A 27,539-nucleotide genomic window follows, 5' to 3' on the forward strand; every position below is an offset into this window, starting at 1 on the left:
TAACCTTTCTTTTTTACTTTTATAATACGTTCTTTATTCTTTTTTCTGTATTTCATAAAACTAATAAAAAATATTATAAAAAAATAAATAAAGCGTATTCTCCTTCATGGAGAGCACATGTTGCGGTGGGGGCCGCCAGGACACTCCAAAGTTGTGGGGCGGGCTAATTGATCATTGGCCACTGATGCAATTGGGCTTCCCTTGTTGTTGGGAAGAAGTTAATGTTGCCATTTGTTGATTGACAGCCAGAAATGCTAAAACTCCTTGCACGAGGCTAGGGCTTCCTCTTTTCGCCCGTGCATCAGACTGCCCGTCTCCCTCTCCCTATATTTAGGGTTGTTCGCTTGACCTTGCTATGCCTGTTATGGGGTCGTCTGCTCTTGGGGCAGGGGCCTGGTAGGAATTTTGTCCATCTGGCTGATTGGCTGGGGCCATTTGGTTTTTGCCTACTGCGTAGCAAATCGTCACAACTTGTAAGGTTGCGGTTAGGCATCGGTTTATGGTTTGGTTGGTTGAGGGGCATCAATTGGCAGTGCCTGCCCCTCTAATGCTGCTGCTGCAAGGGATTCCGTTAAAGGAATCAGGGGCTAACTATTGCTTGTCCACTCTGTCAAGGGGGCTCAGGCCACTGCAAGAGCTCCTGGCTGCATTTGGGGAGGGCAGAGGGCAGGTTCCTTGCTCCGTCGCTACCCCCAAGTGTATTCCCCTATTCTGACTTTCGCAGAGGTGCGGAATGTCAGTCTGTCCCCCACCATGGGGACAGATAGTCGCAACCAATGCCTAAGCAACCACTCACATGTTTGTATTTTAATAAAGTTGTGGCCAAAATTATGCCAAAAACCTTAAACAAAAAATTTGGTGTGATGTGTGAGTTATTGGGGTAGCCCTGGGGATCTCGATACACAATTAACAAGTGGTCAAGTGATGTATATTCTTCCTTGTACATATTTAACATTTTTGCAGGTTCCCAATGGTTTTCCTATTGTTTTTCTTTCTATAGCACTTACAAGATGAGGTTGTCTATTACACTGTCATCGTACATATCAGAATATCATCCATGTTTATTTCTCCTCACTGAATATCATAATGCATTGATCCTGATGTGAGAGAAAAAACATAAATGCAGTTTTTCAACTTTTTTAAAAAAATGACCATCTACTGTTGTGCTTTAACAACAACAACAAATACACTAAGAGCTCTCCAATGCTCCACAGTCAACTTTTCCGACAGCCTCGTTTATTGTGAAATTTATGGCCCTAGTGAAACATAGAGGTATATCGGAAAACATAGAGCTATATGGGGCAGGGCAGGAACAGACAGCCCACAACGTACATGCATTTATCTTGTGTGCATTCAGCTTTACAAGTGCGGTATTTCTGTTTGTTTGTTAAAAAGGTGGATGGAAATGGGGTTGGGTTCCAGGAACAGCTACTTTGGCAATTCCACATGCCAATGAATCCAAATTGACTACACACAATTTTGGCATTAGGCATGACCCCCAGAACATAACCCTTACCTAAGGTGTGGGCTTACTGTATTGATATTGTGCCTTGACTTGGAAACCCTTGAATTACGCTGATGTGCCTTCTTATTCTGCCCATACAGACAGCTGACACACACCCCTAATTTATATATCGAAATTGCCCAAACAGTCACTTTTTGGATAACTTGTGTCAAATATTTTAAAAAGCTGAATGATCTGTTCTTATACGGTAAATAATTAGTGTGGGATCTCATCCTATTCCCCCTTTCTGTCTCTCTCAGACAAATCTCGACCATCTTCTCCCTATACTTCCAGCCATAACTTTCCTCCTTCTCCATCTTCATTGATGGACCTGGCTGTGTTTGCCTCTACACATCAAAGGGACTAGGAAAGACGTGAAAACTGTAGGGTTGCCTGGCAACCTCAACCCACTCTCTTTCTTCTTCAAGACTGCACATGATGGCCAACACTGCAAATTTGGTGCACCAGAAGTAGCATTTGTCATCAAACATCTTGGGAGTTCACAGTGCTAACCCATTTTCGCACCACCCCTTAGGCTGATGCCCAGGATATATTCCCCAATTTTCAAACTGGCTCAGTAAAAACACACCTTACCCCAATAAGAATGTACATGATTTATGCAGTCGTTCTCGTTGCAACAAGTTTTAATGCACTAATTAAAACTTCTAGTATTTTTCTCACACACATGCCGTCACCATTACAACATTCTGGTTTATTCCTCAATGCACAGCTTTGAGTTTGATTAGCATTAATGAGAGTTTGCATGTGCATAACAAAGGAAGGCGAGATCCCCAAGCTAATCCAGTTCCTTCTTTGAACAGAATACTGACAATATTCAGTTGATCTTTCGGCTCTTAAGAGAAACTTCAGAGTTTGTAAATAGAAGTGAAACTGCAGGCATGCATTTTATTATTGCTGTGAGGACTATAAATGTGCCACGTGGTTTTTGAATCATAGAGTAAGTGTAAATCAGACAGAACTTAAGATTTATTCCCGCCCCCCTCACCCCCCCCATCATACTATGTAGTTTGGAAAAGGCAAAGTTTCTTTAGCAGTCCTGAAAAATGAGCAATGTAGTGATGTCATTTCACAGCCATATGAATGTATTTGTTGGGTAGCGTTCCCCATGAAATTTTCACTCTTACTAGAGCTGAGTCAAAATTCCATCAGATGAGAGATGTTTGAGGAATTTGATCTTTGCGAATTCTGATACATGGACCTGACCCACACCTCCAAGATGGGTGCTGACTCATGATGCAGCCATCTCCGTTTCAATGAAAACAACAGTGGACTGTTGCAAGTAAATTAGGGCCTACACATGATTCATAGCTCCAGTCAGAGCACACAGAATATCTGCAGGTAAAGTCCCTGCAAGGACATTGGGCAGATGGGAGCTAAGCCTCCAAAACAGGCATATTTGGTTTTCTTGCTGGATGAATCTACAGAGGCCAATTCCTTGTTGACAAGCTATGGTTATTGTACTTACTGTGTTTGCTTCATTTATATAACTGGGATAGGATTTCACAAAACAGCTTGGGAAATGGTTGTTGTCAAATTTTCTGGTGGTGCAGAGGAAGAACAAATCTCTGGTATCCACTTCCAGAAATCATTTGAACAATAGATGCTATGGTGAAAGGAACTTTAAGCACTGGGCTATCTCTTGAGCATGTTGATAGAACTCTTGATATTTTGTCTTATGTTGACCAATCAAAGCTCATTTTATGAGCACGCTGTAGTATGATTTGTTGGCATTACCAAGATGCATAGGAGGTCGAAATATATCAAATTTTGAAGGAAACGAACAAGGGATGCAAGCTTCAATTAGTTTAATCACTAAATCAATCAACTTAAAACATTGATTTATTGATAGGGCCTAGTTTTAACAGATGCAGCCCAAGGTTTATCTGGTGAGGCCAATGATTTGCTATTATATTTTCCAGAAAGATCAAAATATTTAACAAACCCAAATAAGAATGTGAAATAGAAAACATTTTAAAATGTAAATAGGGAGGATTGAAGTTGTTAAGGGTTTTTTAGGATTTTACCCCAGGAAATAAACTGCCACAGGGGCTGGATTAAACTGACCAGTGGGCCGGATTAGGACCCCAAAATGGACTTTGGACATGCCTGAAATAGACCATTGACAAGCACACTCACATAAATGTTGACATGATATATCACCCACATTCCTCCAAATCAAGTGTGTAGAACCTTTGGCCATCCAGATCTTGCTGAACTACAACTCCAAAAGATGCAGCAAACATAATCAGTGCCCAGGGATTAATGTAGTTGTTGCTCAGCCAGATTTGGATGGCAAAAGTCATCCCACACCTGCTTTGAATAATCTGAGACTGAGAACATTCATTTGGGGATGTTGGGATGTACCAAGATTTGGACATTCAGCTATCAGACACATTCAACATGTTGCATGAAACTGATGTGGTGAATTGTATTTAATTAATACATTTGCAAGTAATGCTCATGAATATGAGGAATGCCAGAACATAAGTGGAAAAGAGTATGCCTTTCACTAGTTCTTGCCACCATTTTTAGTGTTGACCAACCCGCAGGTACAGAAGGAAGGATGTGGCCAGTGATTGCTGGCCAGAATGCCAACTGCATTGTCCATCTTCGTCTGACTCCACAGGACTATTTATTCTTTCTCCAAGGCTTCACACAAAATGCATTGTGAGCCAAGAAGTAATTTAAGTAAACCTGGGTTGCTACTTTGGGGAGTCTCAGTTCATTTTTGTGATGTTGTACATCTGTTCAATTGTTTTCCTCAATCCCCACCTTTGCTTTATCAAACCTTTCCTCATCTGATTACACACAATTAAATTACTTTGGCGTAGACATCGTGTTCATAAAGTTGCCTGTGCTACCCATCTCTTGCACAGGTCTGCAATGTAAGGGTTATTTTAATGCATAACCTATTTATGATGGGGGTGGGAAAACAAATTCAATTTCAATTACTAATCTAATTTGCATGACATAAAATTGGACCTTATCTTTTGCAGAGTTCAAAGGAAAAAATGGATAAGAGTTGACATTTACTGCAATTCTGTTCTGTATGTATGTATTTATTGCTAATGAAATATCTGAAGCTGTCTTGAAGGACTATTATTCGGTTCTATGTATGTAACCCTTTCTTCTCTAAGGCCTGGTTTATGGGGCCTCTTTCAATATTAAATATTTTGCCTAAAGAGTATTATTTCCCATCTTTTCTCCCTTTGTCAAAACCCAGAACTGACCTACTCTCTGATTAGCTCTCCTTGAACATTTAATAATAATAATAAATAATAAATTTTTATTTATACCCTGCCCTTCCCAGTTCAGAAAACCGGGCTCAGGGCGGCTAACAACAAATTTAAAACACTTAATTGATACAACAAAAAACAGCATAGAAGACAGAATAAAACATGAATAACAATAAATTCAGAATTCAAAAATCAATTTAGGGGGGAAATCCATCCAATAAACATTAGATGATCACCAGGGCTAGCTGGCAAAATTAGTCCTACTTGGGCCAGTGAGGAGACCAGGGGAGAATTAGCTATGGGATCCCAGAGCGGGTAATCTTCATAAAAAAGGGGGGGGGAGGGAAATAAAAATTTCAGGCTAAGTTCAAATTGAAAGCCAGGTGGAACAGCTCTGTCTTACAAGCCCTGCGGAAGGAAGTTAAACCCTGCAGGGCCCTAGTCTAATGGGACAGAGCATTCCACCAGGTTGGAGCCATCACTAAGAAGGCCCTGGCCCTGGTGGAGAGTAATCTGACTTCCCATCTTCCTTTTCTAGACCCCTTTAACAGAAAAACTGTGGCTACATTTCTCTCTCCCCCCTCCATCTCTACCAACGAGAAATCCAAGGGCAACAAGGGAGGGAAGGCTTGTGAGAAACTGCATTTAAATAACTCTTGGCCTCTTGGCCTCCCTCCTGTCCTGCTTCAGCTTCTGAACATCTCTCCGCCATAGACTCTCCCTGCTCAGTAAGCCCTTTTACCTCTTCAGCTTCCGACACTTCCTCCTCCCAGTCGTCTCCCTCTGTCCACTTATCATCATCTCCCCACCAATCCCCTGGCTCTGAGCTTCTTCCCTTGGGGGTTCCCACCATTCCTCTGCATCCAACCAGTCGGTGGCAATTAAGGGCTTGGAAAACAAACCCTATGAAGGCAGGTGGAAAGAGCTGGGTGTGCTTAGAGGTTTCCCAGGACAATGTCACAAGTGCACACAGCTATCACTAGAAATTCACAGTTTTCTGAATTTTGTGTTGCAGTTTTCCAACCAAATAATAAATAAGGGGTAAAGGGAGGTGATGCACATTTTAGTGAAAATGATGCACACAAATGCATGGTATTAAGGGAGATTGCTTGCAGAAATGTGGTAAAAGGTAAAGGGTAAAGGGACCCCTGACCATTAGGTCCAGTCGTGGCCGATTCTGTGGTTGCGGCGCTCATCTCACTTTATTGGCCGAGGGAGCCGGTGTGCAGCTTCCGGGTCATGTGGCCAGCATGACTAAGCCGCTTCTGGTGAACCAGAGCAGCACACAGAAACGCCGTTTACCTTCCCGCCAGAGCGGTACCTATTTATCTACTTGCACTTTGACGTGCTTTCGAACTGTTAGGTTGGCAGGAGTAGGGACCGAGCAATGGGAGCTCACCCATTGCTCACCCGTTGCGGGGATTCGAACCGCCCACCTTCTGATCGGCAAATCCTAGGCTCTGTGGTTTAGACCACAGCGCCACCCGCAACTCTTGTAGAAATGTGGTAGATTAGGATAAATGTACACCAAAATGCTGTGAAGTTTTGTGAGGACTTTTTAAAGAAAGCAAACTGGAAATGGGAAGAAATGAATTTAAGGTGGGAAAAACGAGAAACAGAATAATTGAAACTGATAGCTCTCTCTCTCTGTAAACAAGGATACATGGTAACAGACTGGATGGCCACTCTTTCAGCCCCACCCCACCCCACCCCGCCACCGGCAACACTATCATTTTCTACTAGTCCCCGGAAAATGTGTTTTCCTTTTGTGGGGGTAGACATTCTCATGTTATTGGGCAGTGCTTATGATATAACATTGCAGAGTATGGATCTGCTGTGTGGCTGTAATTCAGAGGAGAATAGTAGTTACAGTTTCATAGTAAATAATTAGCAAAAATGGTCAACAGGAGCCAGGCTATGGGCAATTTGGCAGTTAATTAAGGGCTTCTCTGCAGGAAAAAGTCTCTGGCACGGCATACTGGAACCTATTAATTTGTCATCAACTTTCAAACATCATTCAGCCCACGGTCAGTTAGAGAAGATTTCTTTTTAACTCTGGTACATCATCATTAGTCGTTTGATGGGATCATTATTTCCCAATATCTGAATCCACTGATCCTCTGTAACAACTTAAATTGGTGTTCAGAATTCTGTTGCATGCACCAGGGGACAAGGTTCCCACCCCTCCACATTCTCTTTGGGGCAAAAATCATTTTTACCTTGTTAACCTTTGCTTCTCTTAGAATTATATTAACTTTCTTTATTGGAAGTTCCATAGCATAATAGTGCCTACAAATCCTGGGTCTGAAGAGATTATCAGAGGATATTTATGCATAGGCCATGCAAGATAATTGGCCAATAATTCACTTCAATGGAGGGACTGCATTACAGATTACACTTATTGTCACCATGTCTGAGGTCTGTGAGTCTCTGTCCACCTCCTCCACCTCCTTTTTTTAACCTTTCCTTGAGATATTAGGCGAGGGACAATCAACGTGGCACCCTTTAGAGGTAGTTGGACTGTAACTTACATAATTTCTGACCATTGGCATGCTGGCCAAAGCTGATGGGAGTTGGAATCCAATAGTTAGAAGGCACCATATTGGCTATGGCAGCATCATCCCAGTCCCTACCTTCATCTGAGACCCCACACACTAAGGAAATAGGCAAATACTCTTAACAAAGAAAAGAGGTTTGGTAGCAAAGGGTCATTAATGAACATAAACAAATAGAGATTGGATAGAATTTGGTGGCCAAGCAAAATCTTTATTTTTGCCCCAAATGGAAGACACGAGACAATTGATGGAGTTAACAGTCACCACTTTATTAATTATCAATACAACGATCTGTAATAAGGCAAAGTTGACTAATCCAATCTATGCAAACATCTTCAACTAGGGGATAAAGATGAGAGCTCCACCCTCTTTCTCCCCTGAGGGTTACATCACCCTGGCTCGGAGCACTGAATCAATTTGTTAACCAGAAGGCAAGCCAGGAGCACCTGTTTGTTCTACCTCTCCGGAGGATGAAAGAGCCATGTACCAAAGAAGAATCTCTGCCCCATCCCCTCAAGCCATCTGGCAATGAAGTTAGGTGAGATGAGCATGCTTTCATCACAATGTTGCCTCTTGGTGCTCACCAGCCTATTTGATTGTTCCCACCTGCTGAATTCACCTGTCATCCAATGCAATCAATCAAATATCTTGGATAACTTTCTTGATTCTCCTTTGTTCTTTTTAGCTTCACGAAACTCTTCAGTTTACTGACCCAGTGGTGAGAGCTCTGAACTTAAGGACATTACTGGTTATAGAAGTTTTGTTCCCCATGGTCAAGCCCCCACTTTCATGTACAGAAACTGATGGAGCTGGCAGCTGAATCTTATTTTGATATTGGTTATGGGGAAGTGTCTCCCTGAAGGCAGGCTAACTTAGAGGGCACAGGATTGCCTAAGACAACACTGCCACTCCCCAACCTCCCTAGAATCTGCTGCCTGAGGCCTCATTCTCTAATGGTAGGACTGAATTTAAGTTAGGGGGACCCAAAGACCTGTGTAAGAGAACTTGTTTTCTCTAGGAAATTTCTAGCTGAATGTTAAGCTTACTTTACTTTTAAAAATATCTACTTGTGGGTATATATATATATATATATATATGCTTTCGTAGATTTTCACGGGTACAGGAATGCAGGTTTTGGTGTCCTCGTGTGTCTTCCCGTGTAAAAGTTGGGGTGTCTAGGCGACGTTTCGACGAGGTCTCACTCGTCATCTTCAGGCTGGTGCTTTCGGCTTCTTGTTACTGGAACAGAGCGGGATCTCAATGTTTGAGTTCCTATAAATACTGTAGAGGGGGTGTGGTGTCTAGCCTCCAATGTTCTGGGCAGAGAGGAAGTTCCCAGGCTAGTGTGCCTTTTCTTCTTTTGTTCCTTAATTACTTGAGAGATACCTTGAGTGATTTCTTGAGTGATATCCTGAGTACCACTTAGGTGGGTCATTAGGTGTGGATTAGTTGCTAAAGTCTTTGTGTCTTGACCTCTTGAACTTTGTGAAGAGTTTTCCTGAGAAGATGGCTGTATTGCACTTAGTTGTGCTTTGGCTTGGCTTCGTGTATAGGGGCGAGCTGTGGTTTTGTGGCTTGTGTCAGCCAGATCTGTGTAGGGATTGCAGGGGGGTGCAGCATCCACACCTAATGACCCACCTAAGTGGTACTCAGGATATCACTCAAGAAATCACTCAAGGTATCTCTCAAGTAATTAAGGAACAAAAGAAGAAAAGGCACACTAGCCTGGGAACTTCCTCTCTGCCCAGAACATTGGAGGCTAGACACCACACCCCCTCTACAGTATTTATAGGAACTCAAACATTGAGATCCCGCTCTGTTCCAGTAACAAGAAGCCGAAAGCACCAGCCTGAAGATGACGAGTGAGACGTCGTCGAAACGTCGCCTAGACACCCCAACTTTTACACGGGAAGACACCCGAGGACACCAAAACCTGCATATATATATATATATATATATATATATGCTTTCGTAGATTTTCACGGGTACAGGAATGCAGGTTTTGGTGTTCCCAGGCTAGTGTGCCTTTTCTTCTTTTGTTCCTTTTGTTCCTGCAATCCCTACACAGATCTGGCTGACACAAGCCACAAAACCACAGCTCGCCCCTATACACGAAGCCAAGCCAAAGCACAACTAAGTGCAATACAGCCATCTTCTCAGGAAAACTCTTCACAAAGTTCAAGAGGTCAAGACACAAAGACTTTAGCAACTAATCCACACCTAATGACCCACCTAAGTGGTACTCAGGATATCACTCAAGAAATCACTCAAGGTATCTCTCAAGTAATTAAGGAACAAAAGAAGAAAAGGCACACTAGCCTGGGAACTTCCTCTCTGCCCAGAACATTGGAGGCTAGACACCACACCCCCTCTACAGTATTTATAGGAACTCAAACATTGAGATCCCGCTCTGTTCCAGTAACAAGAAGCCGAAAGCACCAGCCTGAAGATGACGAGTGAGACCTCGTCGAAACGTCGCCTAGACACCCCAACTTTTACACGGGAAGACACCCGAGGACACCAAAACCTGCATATATATATATATATATATATATATATATATATATATATGCTCAGTATTTTATCCAATTCTTCAGTAATAGATGGGTGAAAGCATCTTATTTTCAGGTCAATGAGATAACTGGCAATCATTTGACACTAAACAGCATGAAATTAAATTTTGTTAATGTTTAATGTAATTATATCACTTCAAATGTATCATGCTACCTATAGTTTTAGGTTCCGGCTGATCAGCACTTCTTAATTAACTAATTATTTAACAAGCTGCCTCATCACAGAATTTCTCAGTATTGACCAGGATAACTGAATTCATTTTCCTGTTCCCTCCAGAAGGTTTGCAGGGTAGCTTGGGACCAATTGCCACCTGTTAGTCTAACCTGCTTCACAGGGTTGCTGTGAGGACTAAACAAGATGATCGCTGTGTTGGTAATGTTCTTAAGTGGGCTCCTCATGTATCTTCTCATAGAATCATAGAACTGTAGAGCTGGAAGGGACCACAAGGGTCATAAAGTCCATCTTTTGCCCAACATGGGGCTCAGACCCACAACCCTGAGATTAAGACCCTCATGCTGTACCAATTGAGCTGTAGTTGCGCCTCTTCTGGTTCACCAAGCACCACAGCACACACCCCAAGAGAACAGGAAAATGGTTGCTTTGATAGACAGGACCAACTCTGGAGCTGAACTGGTAAAGGACTGAAACACACAGGCCTCCATCAGAACCAGTTTCAGTTTTCAGAACGGTTGCTGCAAGTTCTAAGAGGAAGTTCAGAATTGCCACCTTCAGGCTCTGGCATCAGTGCAGATCCCACATGCCCTATAAGGAGAGGAAGGAGGTCTATTGGGAGCCAGCCTAAGCTCTTTTTCAGCTGTGAGGCTCTCACTGGGTTGCCCATCTGCTCTTTTCTGGGGTAAAACCAGCCTGTTTTGAATTAAACTCTTGGGCTCAAACGTCATGTCTCATTCCAGTGCAAGTTCTTTCCCCTTCCTGCTGGACTTCCTCATAAATGAGCCTCAGAAACACAATATGCAATTCTGCAAAGCTCAGTCATTAATAACATTCAGACTACTACATACACAGAAAGAGAGGAATAAAGGTTTTGGTATTGCATCGAGAATGTCAATGTGCATGCCCTTTTATGGAGTTCAAGTGGTTAAGACTTCTGTCATTTTTCTTAAGCTGCCTCACTTAGGTACCGCTTCAGGAATAAAATATCCTGCTGTCCGTGGTATTATCTAATCCTTTGTCCTTCTTCTGTTGCAGTGATCAAAGACACCCTGATTCCAGCGATGAGGGTAACTTGATCTCTGCTTTACTTGATGTAAGTCCAGAAAATGCAACTGAAAAGGGGTTGGTCTTCACGACTGAAGTCAATAATTTTTTAAACTATATTGATTTGGAAAGATGTTTTCATCCTTTGCAGAATGGAATTATCATCTGGACAGTTCCTCACCTTAGGATTTTTTCTTCAGACCAAGAAAGGGGGTGGGGGAGCGGTGGCGGCAGGGAGATAGAGATACAATTTCTTTCCAGCATCTCCTTCAAAGATCTCTCTAAGGATTTGCTTTGAAGATTTAAATGCCGGCTGCATGAATATCTGAATGACAAACAGAATGGAAGCATACATGCCCTGCATTGCGCAAAGTGTTAGGATGAGGTTCTCACAAATTTTCTGTCACTTGCTTCCTAGCATCCTTGACTTACATATCTACTTACCTTAGTAATAAACTGCCCTAAAACAAGAAGTTCTCATAATTAAAAACAACACCAACACAGCCTACAGGAAGCTACCTCACGCTGATGGACCCCATTGGCCCATCTAGCTCAATATTGTATACTCTGACTGGCAACAGTTCTCCAGGGGCTTCTGGAGATGCCAGAGATTTGACCTCGAACCTTCTACATGCAAAACATTTTTTTAATTAGCTACTGATGATTTAAGCATCTTTTGAATGTTTTTCAATACCTGTTTTTAAATGTTTTTATCAATAGCGTTAATGACCTATTTTATATTTTTGGAAACTGCTTAGAGTTTTTCTTACAGTTAAGAGGTATATAAATGTTAAATAAAAATAAACAAGTAAAATTAATTTTAACTGGCTTGTTCTTTTGAATAATCTTTCTACAACTGCCTTATGATGATGACTATTTTTTTTTGTATTGAATGTTGTGCTTTTTTCATGATAAGTGTGTGGGCTTGTGTGGGGTATGCTCAAAAAAGGGTGGACTGCAAGTAAATTTATAGTCATGATATAGTACTAGAATCAATGCCCTTTGCATCCACAGGCATCCTGCACACACACACACAGTAAGCGCCAGAGGCTTAGGAGGCAGGAGAAGCAAGTCTTAAGCATATCTCTCTGTTGATAATTCAGACATCATTGGCTGGGAGCCCCGTACGAGCCTTTGTGGGTCAACTCGACCTCCTGCATATCTCAGGGAAGGGAAAATTAGAATTGCCACAGAAATTAACACCAGTCCAAACCCCCTACAGATGCAGTCAAGCTGACAGTCCATGTCCAAGTTGGCCATGGGCTGTTGGAGCAGCAAGGAAGAATAGACCTGCTGCTCATTCTTTCTATTGGGAAGTTGAAGACCTTTTACAAAACTTGCAGTCTTGCAGCACTGTTAAAATGCTGATTCACTTTTAAAATAAACAAACCACTTTGCTGTCTCCATTGCTCCATTCCTCCACACCCACTTCTTCAAGATCTGTCCATTTTGTTTTTTCATTCTTCCAGTCTTTCCACATTTCCGTATTGGTTTGTGATTGCTATTTTTAATAATAATAATAATAATAATAATAATAATAATAATAATAATAATAATAATTTATTTATACCCCGCCCATCTGGCTGGGCCTCCCCAGCCACTCTGGGCGGCTTCCATAAAAGCCAAAAATACAGTAAAATATCACACGTTAAAAACTTCCCTGAACAGGGCTGCCTTAAGATGTCTTCTGAATGTCAGGTAGTTGTTTATCGCTTTGACATCTGCTGGAAGGGCGTTCCACAGGGTGGGCGCCACTACCGAGAAGGCCCTCTGCTTGGTTCCCTGTAGCTTTGCTTCTCGCATTGAGGGAACCGCCAGAAGGCCCTCGGCGCTGAACCTCAGCGTCCGGGCAGAATGATGGGGGTGGAGACGCTCCTTCAGGTATACTGGACCGAGGCCGTTTAGGGCTTTAAAGGTCAGCACCAACACTTTGAATTGTGCTCGGAAACATACTGGGAGCCAATGTAGGTCTTTCAAGACCGGTGTTATATGGTCTCGGCGGCCGCTCCCAGTCACCAGTCTAGCTGCCGCATTCTGGATTAGTTGTAGTTTACGAGTCACCTTCAAAGGTAGCCCCACGTAGAGTGCATTGCAGTAGTCTGGGAAGACAGTCCGCAGGCAGATAGGGTCTCAGCCTACGTACCAGATGGAGCTGGTAAACAGCTGCCCTGGACACAGATTTGACCAGTGCCTCCATGGACAGCTGTGAGTCCAAAATGACTCCCAGGCTGTGCACCTGGTCCTTCAGGGGCACAGTTACCCCATTCAGGACCAGGGGATCCTCCACACCTGCCCGCCTCCTGTCCCCCAGAAACAGTACTTCTGTCTTGTCAGGATTCAACCTCAATCTGTTAGCTGCCATCCATCCTCCAACCGCCTCCAGACACTCCAGTACTTTAAAAAGTACTCACGAAACTTCAACAGCATTTTAATGCAATTTTCTCCTGAGATGCACATTTTTGTACGTAACGTAATTTTGCCTAATAGACTTATTTCTTGCAAGCAGTTTTCCCTGGATAATGGATAATGGATTTGTGTTTGTTATTTCCACTAATAAAGGAAAAGGGACCCCTGACCATTAGGTCCAGTCATGGCCGACTCTGGGGTTGCGGCGCTCATCTCGCTTTATTGGTCGAGGGAGTTGGCGTACAGCTTCCAGGTCATGTGGCCAGCATGACTAAGCCACTTCTGGTGAACCAGAGCAGCACACGGAAACGCCGTTTACCTTCCCGCCTGAGTGGTACCTACTTATCTACTTGCACTTTGATGTGCTTTCGAACTGCTAGGTTGGCAGGAGCAGGGACTGAGCAATGGAAGCTCACCCCGTCGCGGGGATTCGAACCGCTGACCTTCTGATAGGCAAGTCCTAGGCTCTGTGGTTTAACCCACAGCGCTACCTGCATGCACCTTAATGGAAACTTTACTTCAGCATATGCAGTTTTGTACACATTATTTGGACGGAGAATACGGCATTTCAAAGTATGGCTACATTTTGGTTCAAGTACATAGGAATTTGCCTTATACTGAGCCAAACCATTGGTCTGTTGAGCTCTACGCATTATCTACACAGTTTTGGCAGCAGCTCACCAGGATTTCAGCCAGGGAATCTTTCCCAGCCCTACCGGGAAATGTTGGGAATTGACCTTGAGACCTGCAAGCAAATCAGATGCTCTCCTGCTATTTTTTCCAGGAAGTGCAAACTAGGCAGCTTTGCCTTCAAAGGTGAACTGAATCAAATACTGTATCTATAATGTGAACTAATAGAGCAGTGTGGGACGTGGGTGGCACTGTGGGTTAAACCACAGAGCCTAGGACTTGCAGATCAGAAGGTCCTAGGCTCTGTGGTTTAACCCACAGTTCAAAGGTCGGTGGTTCGAATCCCCGCAACGGGGTAAGCTCCCGTTGCTCGGTCCCTGCTCCTGCCAACCTAGCAGTTTGAAAGCATGTCAAAGTGCAAGTAGATAAATAGGTACCACTCTGGCAGGAAGGTAAACGGCATTTCCGTGCACTGCTCTGGTTTGCCAGCAGCAGCTTAGTCATGCTGGCCACATGACCCGGAAGCTGTACGCCAGCTCCCTCGGCCAATATAGCAAGATGAGCGCTGCAACCCCAGAGTTGGTCACAACTGGACCTAATGGTCAGGGGTCCCTTTACCTTTAATAGAGCAGTAGATAAAGGGAGGTTTCTGCAATGTGTCCTCAGTCATGAAATTAGCAAATGCTTGTTGTTGAATCATTACTGATGGGAAGCAAGTCCTTACTGGAACTTGTGTTTTTTGTTTTGTTTATTCAGCCAATGTATTGTAACCAATGCTGCACCATCAGGGTTCTGCCAGCACAGTGGGACGTCTTCTCCTTTCCCCCCCACTTCCCCGAAACCAGCTCCTGGAATGTGGAGGTGGGTGTCCATCAACCCTCTAGAGCTGATTTTGAGGGTGTTCAGTGGCACTGGGTTCTGGCGGGACAGAAAAGAAGCAGCTCTGTTTTGAACACAGAAGTCCATTACACCAGGGAATCTGCAGCATTGAATATGCTAAGCTAAGGTTACATTCACACTACAGTGATACCTCGGGTTAAGTACTTAATTCGTTCTGGAGGTCCGTTCTTAACCTGAAGCACCACTTTAGCTAATGGGGCCTCCCGCTGCCGCCGTGCCACCGGAGCACGATTTCTGTCCTCATCCTGAAGCAAAGTTTTTAACCCAAGGTAATATTCCTGGGTTAGCGGAGTCTGTAACTTGAAGTGTATGTAACCCAAGGTACCACTGTATATGTTTAAAGCATTGTGATACCACTGTAAAGAGTTTCCACCCAAAGAATCCTGAGAGCTGTAGTCAGTGGGGTGCCTTTTTAGGAGGCTCCTATTCCCCTCGGAGAGCCACAATTCCCCAAGTGCTTTAACAAGTAAATTCCTTTTCTCAGGGATATCTGCGTATTGTAGCTCAGGGTAGGGGAACAGGGTCTCTCAGCACCCTTAGCAACTACGGTTCGCAGAGTTCTTTGAGGGATGCCATGACCGCTTGAAGCGGTATCATGACGATTTAAATGTATTGTATGAATGCGGCCTAAATCATACTCAAAGTAGTTCCATTGAAATCGATGGGCCAAGTTAAATCACTCCCATTGATTTCAGTAGGTCTGCTCTGAACATGACTTGCACAAACATCCATGCTATGCAATTAGGCATTTGTGGATTGTTTGCTGGAACCATCTCTCCCTTCTTTCCCTGCACATAGTGGCAATTTATTGTGAAATGTGTAATTATCTGCTGGAGCAGGGCCCATTTTTAATGCCTTGCGATAAACAAAAGTATGAACAAAGGGCTAATGCAAAAAAAGTCCTCCTTCTTTGCAGTTGCCTGCGGACACAGTTGGTTTCAGATTCCGATTATCTCCAGGCATCTAGCACAGGGGGACTTTTGTGCATTCAAATTGCAGTCAGGACAAGCACTGGCTTGATGGGGTTGTTGATTCTCCAGTAAATATAACAAAGGGTTCTGTTTGGTTGGGAGTAGGCTGGCTGCCAGAAAGATATTTGGAAAGTAAAGTCTCTATTTGAAGCGTGATGGGTAGCCCTTTGAAAACCGTGTGAAAGGCTGTAACACTGAATTTTAATTTCAAAAGGCTGGTATTAGGAGAGATAATAACAATCTAGCTTGCACAACTGGAGAGCTTGCACACACTGAAACAAAAACTTGCACAGGTTGTGTGCCTCAGACCGTGGAAGTGATGCATTTCTTGTCAGTATCAACAGAGGTTTCACGAAAGAGTTTTTAATTATAACGCAGCAAAGGCACGGTGCATCGCTGTTGCTTTTTCTGATTTCTTAAGCACCCTTATTTCTCATGCTGTTGAGAAATGGCTAATCAGGCTCATAGCCATCCAAACCCTGCAGAATCTTTCCTGAGGCTCAGAGATGTTTGCCAATTACACTTGGAACTGCAACGCCTCCTGCCCATTTGTCCTTTTTGCGTTGGCATCCCAGTCTCAATCATTTACCCTAATTATCTTCCTGCATGGCGAAGAATGAAAATCTCAAGCGTAGGTTGGTCGGTTGGCTTGCTGGCTCTACAATGATTCCTCAGTCCAGCGAATCATCTGGGGACACCAACATTGCCACACTGGGCAGGGCCACCAACATCAGCTCCTCTTATTGGCTTGGAATAACTTCAACTTGATTGGCTGCTCCTCATCTCAATGCAATGCCAACAGTTCTGTTAACTGAAGTTGCACGCTTAATTTTCACTAAACTCTTCAATTAAAGATATGCCAAAGCAAACAATTTTAGTCCTAAAAAGCAAGCGCGCCTAGAGTTTTTGCTTTGCACTGTGGCTCTTTCTCACATCTCTTAATTGGCATCACAAATGATTAAGTGTTTTCATTTAAATATTTAAATAATTACATTCTCATCTTGCCCTTCCTCCGGTGATTGAATAAATATAAAAGGTCACGTTTTCTAAAGCACTCGTGCCAGTGTAATCCTATCAGAATGCACACACAGTCATTGTAGGGGACAATCAGGACTAACAGCTTGACCCCTGAGCATATTTATTTGGTAATATATCTCACTGAGTTCAGTGATGGTGCTTATTTCCAGGGAAACACACTTCAGATTCTAGCCAATCAAGTTTCTTCATCATTTTAAAATTCTGGAGAGCGGGGCAGTCTGAAAGGAAAGCAGTCACAGTCAAACAGAATTAGGGTGCCTCCTTCACTGAAATTGTCAGATGGTCAGAATCCTATATGCAATCAGTGATGTTAATGCTACCATTCCACAGCTTTGAGATAAGCTAGACTGAGTCTGAGTGGTCCGAAGTCACAGGTAAACTTCATAGTAGAGCCAACCTGGGTCTTTCTAGACTTTGTTCATCTCTCCAGCACATCCAGAAATCGTGCAGCAGGCCCCATTAGCTAAAGTGGTACCTCACTTAGGATATTTCCGTTCCACCTTAAAAGGGAGCAGGCTTTGTGAGTCACAGAGTCTGCGTATTTCCTGTTCACAGGATGTTTATGTTTTCTATTGCTTTCGTTTCTCTCTCTCTGTGTGCCTGAGCATACTGAAGCAGGCAGTCATGTTTTTTCTTTGTTCTGACCAACGCTGAATAAACTTCTCAATAATGCTCTCCTGCGTGCAACTTTCACTGTGCGAATTCTGCTGATAGAGCGTGCATCAGTTCTGGAACGTGGCAAGCTATTTTCTGGAGCTTGTGTCGCTAATTGCTGATACTGTATCTACGGGAGGTCGATGGATGTCCGGAGACGACGTGGGGGCCATGATGGGCCATATCTCCCTGGCAGTATCCCAACAAAGAACAGTTTCAGGTTAAGAACGGACCTCCAGAATGAATTAAGTTCTTCACCCAAGGTACCACTGTACTTCCATCCACCCCACCTTGGCTAGTTGGCTTCAACACTAACAGAATGAACCCTTTAGTTTCACACAGGGTGATATTTGCTGTTGTACTTCCAACACCTGGGATCAGTGGCGCATGATGATGTGTCATTTGTGTCCTAGGGACGCAGTACGGCAATAATGATACCTTTCCTTATGACCAAAACAGACACAAACACACCTATTTGGTGCACACTGTCCTTGAGATCTTCTTATTGCATAACATCTGATGAACTTCCAAGAAACCTAAGGTTTATTAGAATAGCCTTTCAAAGAGTAAGCATACCAAACAGGTGCTAAACGGCTGAGTTTAAGGTTGAGCAGCAACACAGCTGTGGATTCCACACCCAAGTTGCCCGTTCACATCTGTGCATGAAACAAAGCTCTGTTAATTCGATCAGGAATCTGGTAGCATGTGTTTATAGTTTGGATTTCAACATCTGTGAGTCATCTGATTTGAACTGTTCCAGGCTTCAGCGCTTGCAGTTCTTCTGAGTTATTAAAATCAAATATTTGACTTATTTGTATGTAGCCTTCTTCTCTTTGAAATGCATCCCCCTGTTTAATAATGCATTATGTACTTAGACTCCTATTTGTGCAGCCAGACGTGTGAAAATGACACCTCTGGAAACATACATGAGTGCAAATGTATTTTGCTGCCACCTTTAAAATAAACATAAGCTGGAGTTTATCTGGAATGAACCTTTAATTATGCATCACTTTCTCTCTCATTATTTGCTTAAGTATTTGCCACCACTGCAAAACTGACATCGAACAAGCCGTTTGTGTTTCTCTTTCCTGAAGGCACCAGTAATTCCCCAAAACACTGGAGATTTATGAAGTGCAGTCAACATTTTGCCAGCATCCTTTTTGACCCCACCAATTTATTAGTATGCCATGGGAGACGCTTTAATAATTAAGCAGAAAATAATATGTTTTCTCACCCATCGCACGCTTGCGGAACTGTGGTTCCCATGTTGTAATTGATAAATACTTCCTTGTTGTTGTTGCACCATATTCCTTAATATTGATCACCAGCTTGAAACCTGAAGGTCAGGCTTGGATTTCAAAGCTGCCCTTCCGTCTTCCTTGGGGGCACTGCCACAACTGGAAGCCAGAAGGACGGCTTTGAAAGCCATCTTTTACGTTTGCTGTTTCATAAATACAAACAAAACAACCTTCCAGACTTTGTAGCGTGTGATCAGTACCAGGAATACAATACATAAGAAAATGCTTGCCAGTTTTGAGGCTTGTGTGTGATGGACAACAGAAAAATCAAATTATTTTCTTCTTAATTATTGTTCCCCATAGGACCAATTCATATTTTGTTTGCTTGTTAGTGTAGGCATGTTGATTAGACATGAGCATGAATGTCATCATTTTTACCTTCCAAGGGCAATTTAGGAAAGTAAATGATTTGGTCAAACCCTCTTGTGTTTTTGGTGTTCCATGCTTTGTACCTTGGGTTGTTTTTTTTAAAATTACTTTTGTAAAAATGATATGCATCCTTGCATTTGTTTGAATACTCTTGTATTTTACGCTTCTTGCATTATCTTCGCAAATCAGGAGGGCATAGTGAGAGAGGCGAGGAAAGAAAAGGCATGCTCAAGTTTCATTGAAGGATAGGTTCATTCGGTGGTACCTCAGGTTACAGACGCTTCAGGTTACAGACACTGCTAACCCAGAAAAAGTACCTCAGGTTAAGAACTTTGCTTCAAGATGAGAACAGAAATCGCACAACGGCAGTGGAAGACATCATTAGCTAAAGTGGTACCTCAGGTTAAGAACAGTTTCAGGTTATGAACATATCCCCAGAACGAATTAAGCTCTTAACCTGAGGTACCACTGTATTTATATCCCACTTTTCCTCCAAAGAGCTAGATTTGGTGTACATCATTCTTCCCCTCCATTTTATCCTCACAGCAATAATGTGAGGGAGGTTGGGGTTGAGAGACAGTGACTCACCCAAGGTCACTCAGTGACCTTGGCTGAGTGGGACTTTGAACTGTGGTCTTCTGAATCCTAGTGAGACACCCCAAGAACTACACTACCATGGTTTGCTATTTCACTTGGAGATAATAACCAAGAAATAAGCCAGTAGTTTGAGCTGAAGCTTGAGCTGAAATTTAAGGAAGAGAGAGAGAAATTCTATACTGTGAGGAAAATTAGGCTGAGAGACTTGCCCAAGGTCACCCAGTGAGCTTCATGGCTGAGTGGGGATTTGAGCTCTGGTCTCCAAGGTCTGGCACTCTAACCACTACACCACACTGGCTCCATGTTATCCACCTTGTTATACAGTTATACACAGACAAATGCACTCACACAGTATTTTCTGGTACAATGCAGCTTCCTGAGTGATGATGTATCGCTCAAACGATCTGTTTTCTTTTTTAATAAGTGAGTGTTTAATTGAAAATCCTTCTGCAGTATGTTGTACTGACATTTGGTTTGATACAAGGGTTACCCTCCCTGTGCCTCTGTGGGTAGAGCAAGCTGTAAATCTGAAAGGAAGAAAAAAAATAAACAAGTGAAGTCCCCAGTGATTCTCTGTCTATTACTATGTCACTTTGGGGACTGTTTAGTGACACCTGCAATAAAGATCCATGTGTTTGTCTGATTGCCTCTGACAGTCCTTATTCTTTCAAATTACTTCCATGGTCCTCCAGCTCATATCCAAGGTGTTTGCTTTCCTATGTTCTGACAAGCTGCCATGTCAAAACACTTGTCAGCACCATTGCTAATCAGACATAAAAGCAGTCAACAATGCAAGTCAACAACTGCTCCGTCTGTGCTCCTCTCCTCCCACTGTTTCCATAATTAGGCCTCTGCCCAGGAGTAATTGTTGTATTTATTGAATAGGAGAGCGCTGTGAAAAGATGGACTGATTGTCTTTCGGAAAGGCAGCTCTGCCCAACCCTGCAGAACTTGGGACCCAGCCAAGCTGAAGGCAGCCTGCAAGTCAGTATTGTGACTGGTCTGGGGTTCGACAGCATCCCTGTTTTTGCTGCCCCATAAAAGCAAAAAGAAAACGAAGATCGTGGCCACTGGTCCCATCACCTCCTGGCAAACAGAAGGGGAAGAAATGGAGGCAGCGAGAGATTTTACTTTCTTGGGCTCCATGATCACTGCAGATGGTGACAGCAGCCACGAAATTAAAAGACACCTGCTTCTTGGGAGAAAAGCAATGACAAACCTAGACAGCATCTTAAAAAGCAGAGACATCACCTTGCCAACAAAAGTCCATATAGTTAAAGCTATGGTTTTCCCAGTAGTGATGTATGGAAGTGAGAGCTGGACCACAAGACAGGAGTGCCTGGCATGCTCTGGTCCATGGAGTCACGAAGAGTTGGACATGACTAAACAACTAAACAACTACAACAACCGAAGCAAAAAGCAGATGGTCTATTGAGCTGGAACATAGAAAGCTGCCTTATAATGAGCCAGACCCTTGGTCCATAGAGCTCAGTATTGTGACTGTCCAGGGTTGCAGATGGGGGATATTCCCAGCCCCACCAGGAGATGGTGGGAATTGAACCTGGGAGCTGGTTTGATGAATTGTTGGGTAGGACCGTGTGCTTGTGCCTACAATATTCCTGCCCCAGCCAAGAAAGCAGCTCACATTTGCAGGGTTCAGCTGGGCTTAGTCTTGGAACATATTTTAAATACCTGGGCTCAGCCCCAGAACATAATGACTTAGGTGCTCCAACACCTGGGCAGGGTGAGAACATTGCCTCTAGGCAAGCTTGGGACCTGGCAAGTCTGGGTTATTTTGACATTATTATTCTACATATTTTGTGGTTGAGCAAAGTATTTATTGGATAGGAAAGTCACTCTCAACAAAGCTTGGCATATAAATATCAGCAGCTTCTTGATAAACTCTTGTTTGTTTTGCTCCTGTTAGTGCTGTATACAATTTTCTCAAGTTTCCATTAATGACATCTAAAGTGCCCTGCCCAATAACTGGTGTTCCTTGGTATGCTGCCTTTGAAGATGTAGGCTGAATATATATTTAATGATTGACAGCCTTGTCCTCTATTCTAAAACTTTTCAGGTGGAAATTCTAGATGCCTTTCCTGAGCACAGGTCCCATTGAGCTCAATGGGACATGTTTCTGAGTAGGCATGTGTAGGACTGAGCTGTTTGAAAGCCCAAATTCTGAATGGGTGAGTAGTTTTGGCTCGTCCCTTGACATAACTCTTCTACTTTGAGCTGCAAGCTTTTACTTCAGAAAGTACTGGTGTTGCAACAAGGCGCATGCACACACACACACACACACACACACACGCAGTAGGCTGCCAATATTAGGTCTGATCTACCCTCGCTCCTGTTTTATTCTATTCTTCCACTTTGGGAAACTCTCTGCTATCTAAATCCTTTCCTTTTAATTTCTCTAGGGTGGCAGGAAAGCATGTACTTAAGAGACAGCATGCTAATTAGAATACACAGCCTTCCAGCAGATACCGCTCTAATGTATGCATGTATTCTACCAGGAGATACAAATAATTAGCCTTCTGTAGACCGACTGAGATAGCAGAATCTGAAACACTGAGAACAAGGCAAGCAGCAGGTATTCAAATGTCACCGCTTTGCTTGGGCTCTTAAGAGAAGGAAGCCAGAGGAATGCGGCCCCATTGTGTCTCAAATTGGTTCAAGAATGGAGCAATATAATTCATCTGCATTCTGAGGGTGATGAATCCAAATTGCACCTGATTTCAAAGGCAGCTGCTTGAGCTGGATGCAGAAAAAGGCAACTGCGGGGATTAAGAGAATGGGAGACCCTTCCTTATAGGAAAAAGAAGAAGAATTCATTGGGGGCTGGGGTGCTTCAGGAAGAAAAAAATAAACCACTACAGGAGGGCATGACAGAAATTGTCATTGGACAATGAAAAAGACTGCCTTGGAAAGTGGTGGACCGTAAGATATTTATAAGCAAAGACTCAATAGCCATGTCTCTGTGGGATGTGATACCTAGATGGCAGTCAAGTATAACATTCCTAGAGTGGACATGCAAGGGGATGCTTGGTCCAGCCAGTTGGAATGTCCTGTTTCCTCCTGGGCTGGGACAAACTTCCTGTGCATGTGACTAGAGGTGGGTGTGACCTTACCTGCCCAGGTGACAAAAGGGCAAGGTAGGCAGGACACTCTTCTCTTCTCCATCTTGCTTTCACCGTGTGAGCTGCAGTCACTGCTAGTCTGCAGTCACTGGGACTAACCCCCATATGTGGTAGTTCCACATGTCTATACAGTGGTGCCCCACAAGACGAACACCTTGCAAGACGAAAAACCCGCTAGACGAAAGGGGTTTCCGTTTTGGAGGCGCTTCGCAAAACAAATTTCCCTATGGGCTTGCTTCGCAAGAAGAAAGCCCATAGGGAAATCTCTGGGGACCTCTTTTAAATGCTAGCGGTGGGGAGCAAAGCCTTTCCCCCCCCTCCAGCCTTCAGAAGAGGTCCAGGAAGGCCGGCGGGGGCCGAAAGGCTTTGCTCCCCACCACCAGCATTTTAAAAGCAGTCCGGGATAGCAGGGAAGCGCTTCCCGCTATCCCGGATGGCTTTTGAAGGCAGGCGGGGGGCAAAAGTCTTTGCTCCCCCCTGCCTGCCTTCCCGAGAGAGCGGAGAAACGCAGCGCTGCGTTTCTCCACTCTCCCGGGAAGGCAGGCAGGGGGGACAAAGACTTTCGCCCCCCGCCGGCCTTCAGAAGAGGTCGGGGGACAGACTGTCCCCGGACCTGGTCTGAAGGCGGTTTCCATAAGAACGCATTAATTGATTTTTAATGCATTCCTATGGGAAACCGTGCTTCGCAAGACGAAAAACTCGCAAGACGAAAAGACTTGCAGAACGAATTAATTTCGTCTTGTGAGGCACCACTGTACTTTGTAACTAAGTTTGCCTTCAGGGATCCATCTGTGAACTGAATGTGTGGGTAAACTTCTTTTATATACTTTACAGAAGATTGTGATGTGTCTATTGTTTTTAAGGGGGAGATATAGGGAACTTACCAGTAATCTAATATTAAGAGGCTTAAGCAAGCTTGCAACAAGCTAACCGCTGTGCATTTAAAAGGGGAATGTAAACTCTGCTAAGTTATAGAACTTGCTAGCGCACGTTAGGAAGGATATTATTAAACAATATATCCTCTCCTGCCTCCCTGAACATTCCCACAGTCTCAGACATGGGCAACAGGTTCGTCCATGGCAGTGAATCACTGCAAGCTAGATGGAACCAGCCTTCATCTTCAGAAGTGTATCTTTGATTAATACAAATGTCTAGGAACAAACAATGCCTTAACTGTTGTAGGCAACTGTTGATTTTTACTCAGAGTAGACCCATTGAAATTAATAGGCATAAGTTAGTTGAGCCTCTTCATTTCAATAGATCTGCTATAACTGATGTTGGACACAACTCTGGTATGGTTCCTCTACTTAGGTTCTTCATGGTGGCATGTGGTTCATCACTGTTGGAAACTAGGTCTGGTCTATTCCAGAAGAGCTCTTCTGATGTCTCTGGTGCATTAATGAATGAGCTTCTTATTGTTTTAGTGAGGTGTATAGAGGCCACCACATGCAACATTTCTTTTCCACCCAAAGTCAGCAAAAATCTTTTCTGCCCAATGCTCTAATGCAAGCAGACAGTGGAATCCATCCCTAGAGAAACTGATTCACTAAACTATAAGTGAGCTGAAAGCAGCACACTTTCATTTCTCCTGATGCAACTGCTGTTTTCATGGGTATCCAAAGTAAACATGTTTCTTCTTCATCTTCTTCATCTTCTCTTTCCTGAAGACCTTGTTTCAAGGCCAAAACTGAAAAGAGCTAATTCAGATTTGGTGTGCAACACCGAGTGTGTTCTCTGACTGAGCAGAAAACGATAGTCACATCGCCCACACTGAAGCCTTGCAATTCTGTATACCTTCTCATTAAAAGAGAGGGAGGGGAGAGAGAAATAGCCAAACCAACCTTTGCTTAAAATTAATTACCTAAACAGTTACCAAGGCATTCAGTCTGCAAATTATATCCCTTGACACAGTCCCTCCTTTCACAGTGGTGCATCCTTTCGAGATCACTGGTTACTGGGTTGCTGTGACTCTGCTCCTGAAGGCTTGTCAGCACGGTCTGTGATCCCGCCTGCTCCAGGGGCTTTGTTTACTTTTGGAGCTCATATTAGCCAGAAGTACATATAATTGGACTAAATCACATGTTTGTTCCCTGCTTACCCCCGCCTCCCTTCCCCCATTGTTGTTTTAGACCATGGGTAGGCAAACTAAGGCCCAGGGGCCGGATCTGGCCCAATCGCCTTCTAAATCCGGCCCGCAGATGGTCCAGGAATCAGCATGTTTTTACATTAGTAGAATGTGTGCTTTTATTTAAAATGCTTCTCTCTGGGTTATTGCTGGGGCATAGGAATTCGTTCATTCCCCCCCCCCCAAATATAGTCCCCCCCCCAAGGTCTGAGGGACAGTGGACCGGCCCCCTGCTAAAAAAGTTTGGTGACCCCTGTTTTAGACTGTAAGATCCTTGGGGCAGGCACTGTGTTCATAGATGGTGTCTCCTCCTTCTCCTCCTTCTCCATCTCTTTCATCATAATTAACCCCAGCATCATTTTATAATCATTACCATCACCACCGCTTTATCAAAACCAAATCATATCCTTAGTATTAGCAGGAGCATTGCAGGGGGTTGGACTAGATAACTCTTGGGGTCTCTTCCAACTCTACAACTCTATGACTCTAGGAAAACTGATGCCTTTCTATTTTTTTTTTTTAATAAAGGTTGGTGAATCAGTCTAATTCTGTTCTGTGCCAGAACATATGTTCACCCATAAATTCATTCCATCCCATTTCTATGTTAGACAGCACACACGAAAAGTCCATTTCAATGCTGTTTAAATACATATTTTAATGTGCATTTTCTCAGCAGCAACAACAAATAAATCTCTAAATATATTTATTTAAATACTATACAATTTGAACCAGGAACTGTTGGGACATTTGAGAAATAAATTTTCATTTGCACCATGAGTCCGGAAGGTGTGTGTCAGATCAGTTTGTATCAGAACTCACAAAGAACAAACTCCTCAAGCTTCCCCAGAGCACTGAGAAGCGACCTAAGGCCATCATGAAATTTCTAACCCACCTTTCCTCCAAAGAATTCAAGGTTGCATGTATGGTCCCTTTTTGCACCGAAACAGCAGGCCATGAAGTCACAGTGCTGTGGGAATGGTAGTCAGACCAGTGGTCTGATTGGGTACATGCAATGTGGCACTTTCTAAAATCCAGACTGTTATCTCTGATAGAGAACTATGTACAAAGATGAGCTAGTTTGTTAAGAGATTCCCCCACTGAATGGACGTACAAAATAACAAAAGCATTCTGGGGAATGATATATAATGAGTTGGGGAAAAAATGTTTAAAGTAATGTTTATGGGGGAAAAACAGAAGCTTTCTTACTAAGAATTCTGGATGCAGAAATTACAAAGGAGCAGAAACAATTATTTAAGTATGCGATGACAGCAGCGCAGATACTATTGGCCCAGAGTTGGAAAGAAGATAAAATCCAGACCAGAGACGAATGGTTGATAAAGATGATGGACTATGACAAAATGGCAAAAATGACTGGGAAAACCAGAAACCAGGAAGACAGAAAATTTAATAAAGATTGGGAAAAAATTATAAGCTACCTAAGAGAACACTGTAAACAACTAAAAACTTTGGCAGGATTTTAGTAACACTTGTATTAAAAAATAGAGTAAAATTGGATTGCTTTAAGAAAAAGGGAGATATTATATGATGCAGTAGATAAAGTTTGATAATTGAAACCATGGATGGATGAAGGGAAGTGTAAGGATTTAAGGAATCCTAAATGTTGATGATTATGATTATTGTTTGAATTTAATTGTATAACGTAAAACTGAATATTATTATTTTTTTACCAAAAAAAAGTCTGCATGCTTTGGGATAACATGACACCAGTGCTCTAAGCTTTTCACTGGTTCCTTATTGATTTCTGGAGTCCATTCAGGATGCTTGTGATGACTTCTGTTCTAAATTCCTTTAGCTCAGCAAGCCCCAAAGACCCAGTTAACACTATGTTCCTTAAAGATCTATCATGTGTGTTCTCTGAAATGTACCTTTTATACATCAAGTCAAAACTTGAAAGGTACACAGAGAGGCTGCCGGTGGCCATCCCTCTTCTCCTAGAGCAGGATTAGTCAATGTGATCCCCCCTGGCTGTCTCTGCTCTTGAGCAAGTGATGGGAACCTTTGGTTCTCTAGATGTTGCTGAACTACAACACCCATCATCCCTAGCCATTGACCATGTTTCTGGGGCTGGTGGGAGTTTTAGTTCAGCAGTGTCTGTAGTGTCAAAAGGTTCCTCACACCTGTTCTTTAGACTCATCCCAACCAGCATGGCTTCTGCTGAATAGAGATAGAAAAGACTGATGGAGAGGATGGGTTTGAAGTTCAATAAATAGGTAGTGGGTAAGGAGTAGCTCATTCTTCCGAGATTGGAGATTAGGGAAGGGAAAGAATCTCATTCACTTTAT

Source organism: Podarcis gaigeae (assembly GCF_964106915.1).
Source record: "Podarcis gaigeae genome assembly, chromosome: 12".
In the NCBI taxonomy this organism is placed as follows: domain Eukaryota; kingdom Metazoa; phylum Chordata; class Lepidosauria; order Squamata; family Lacertidae; genus Podarcis; species Podarcis gaigeae.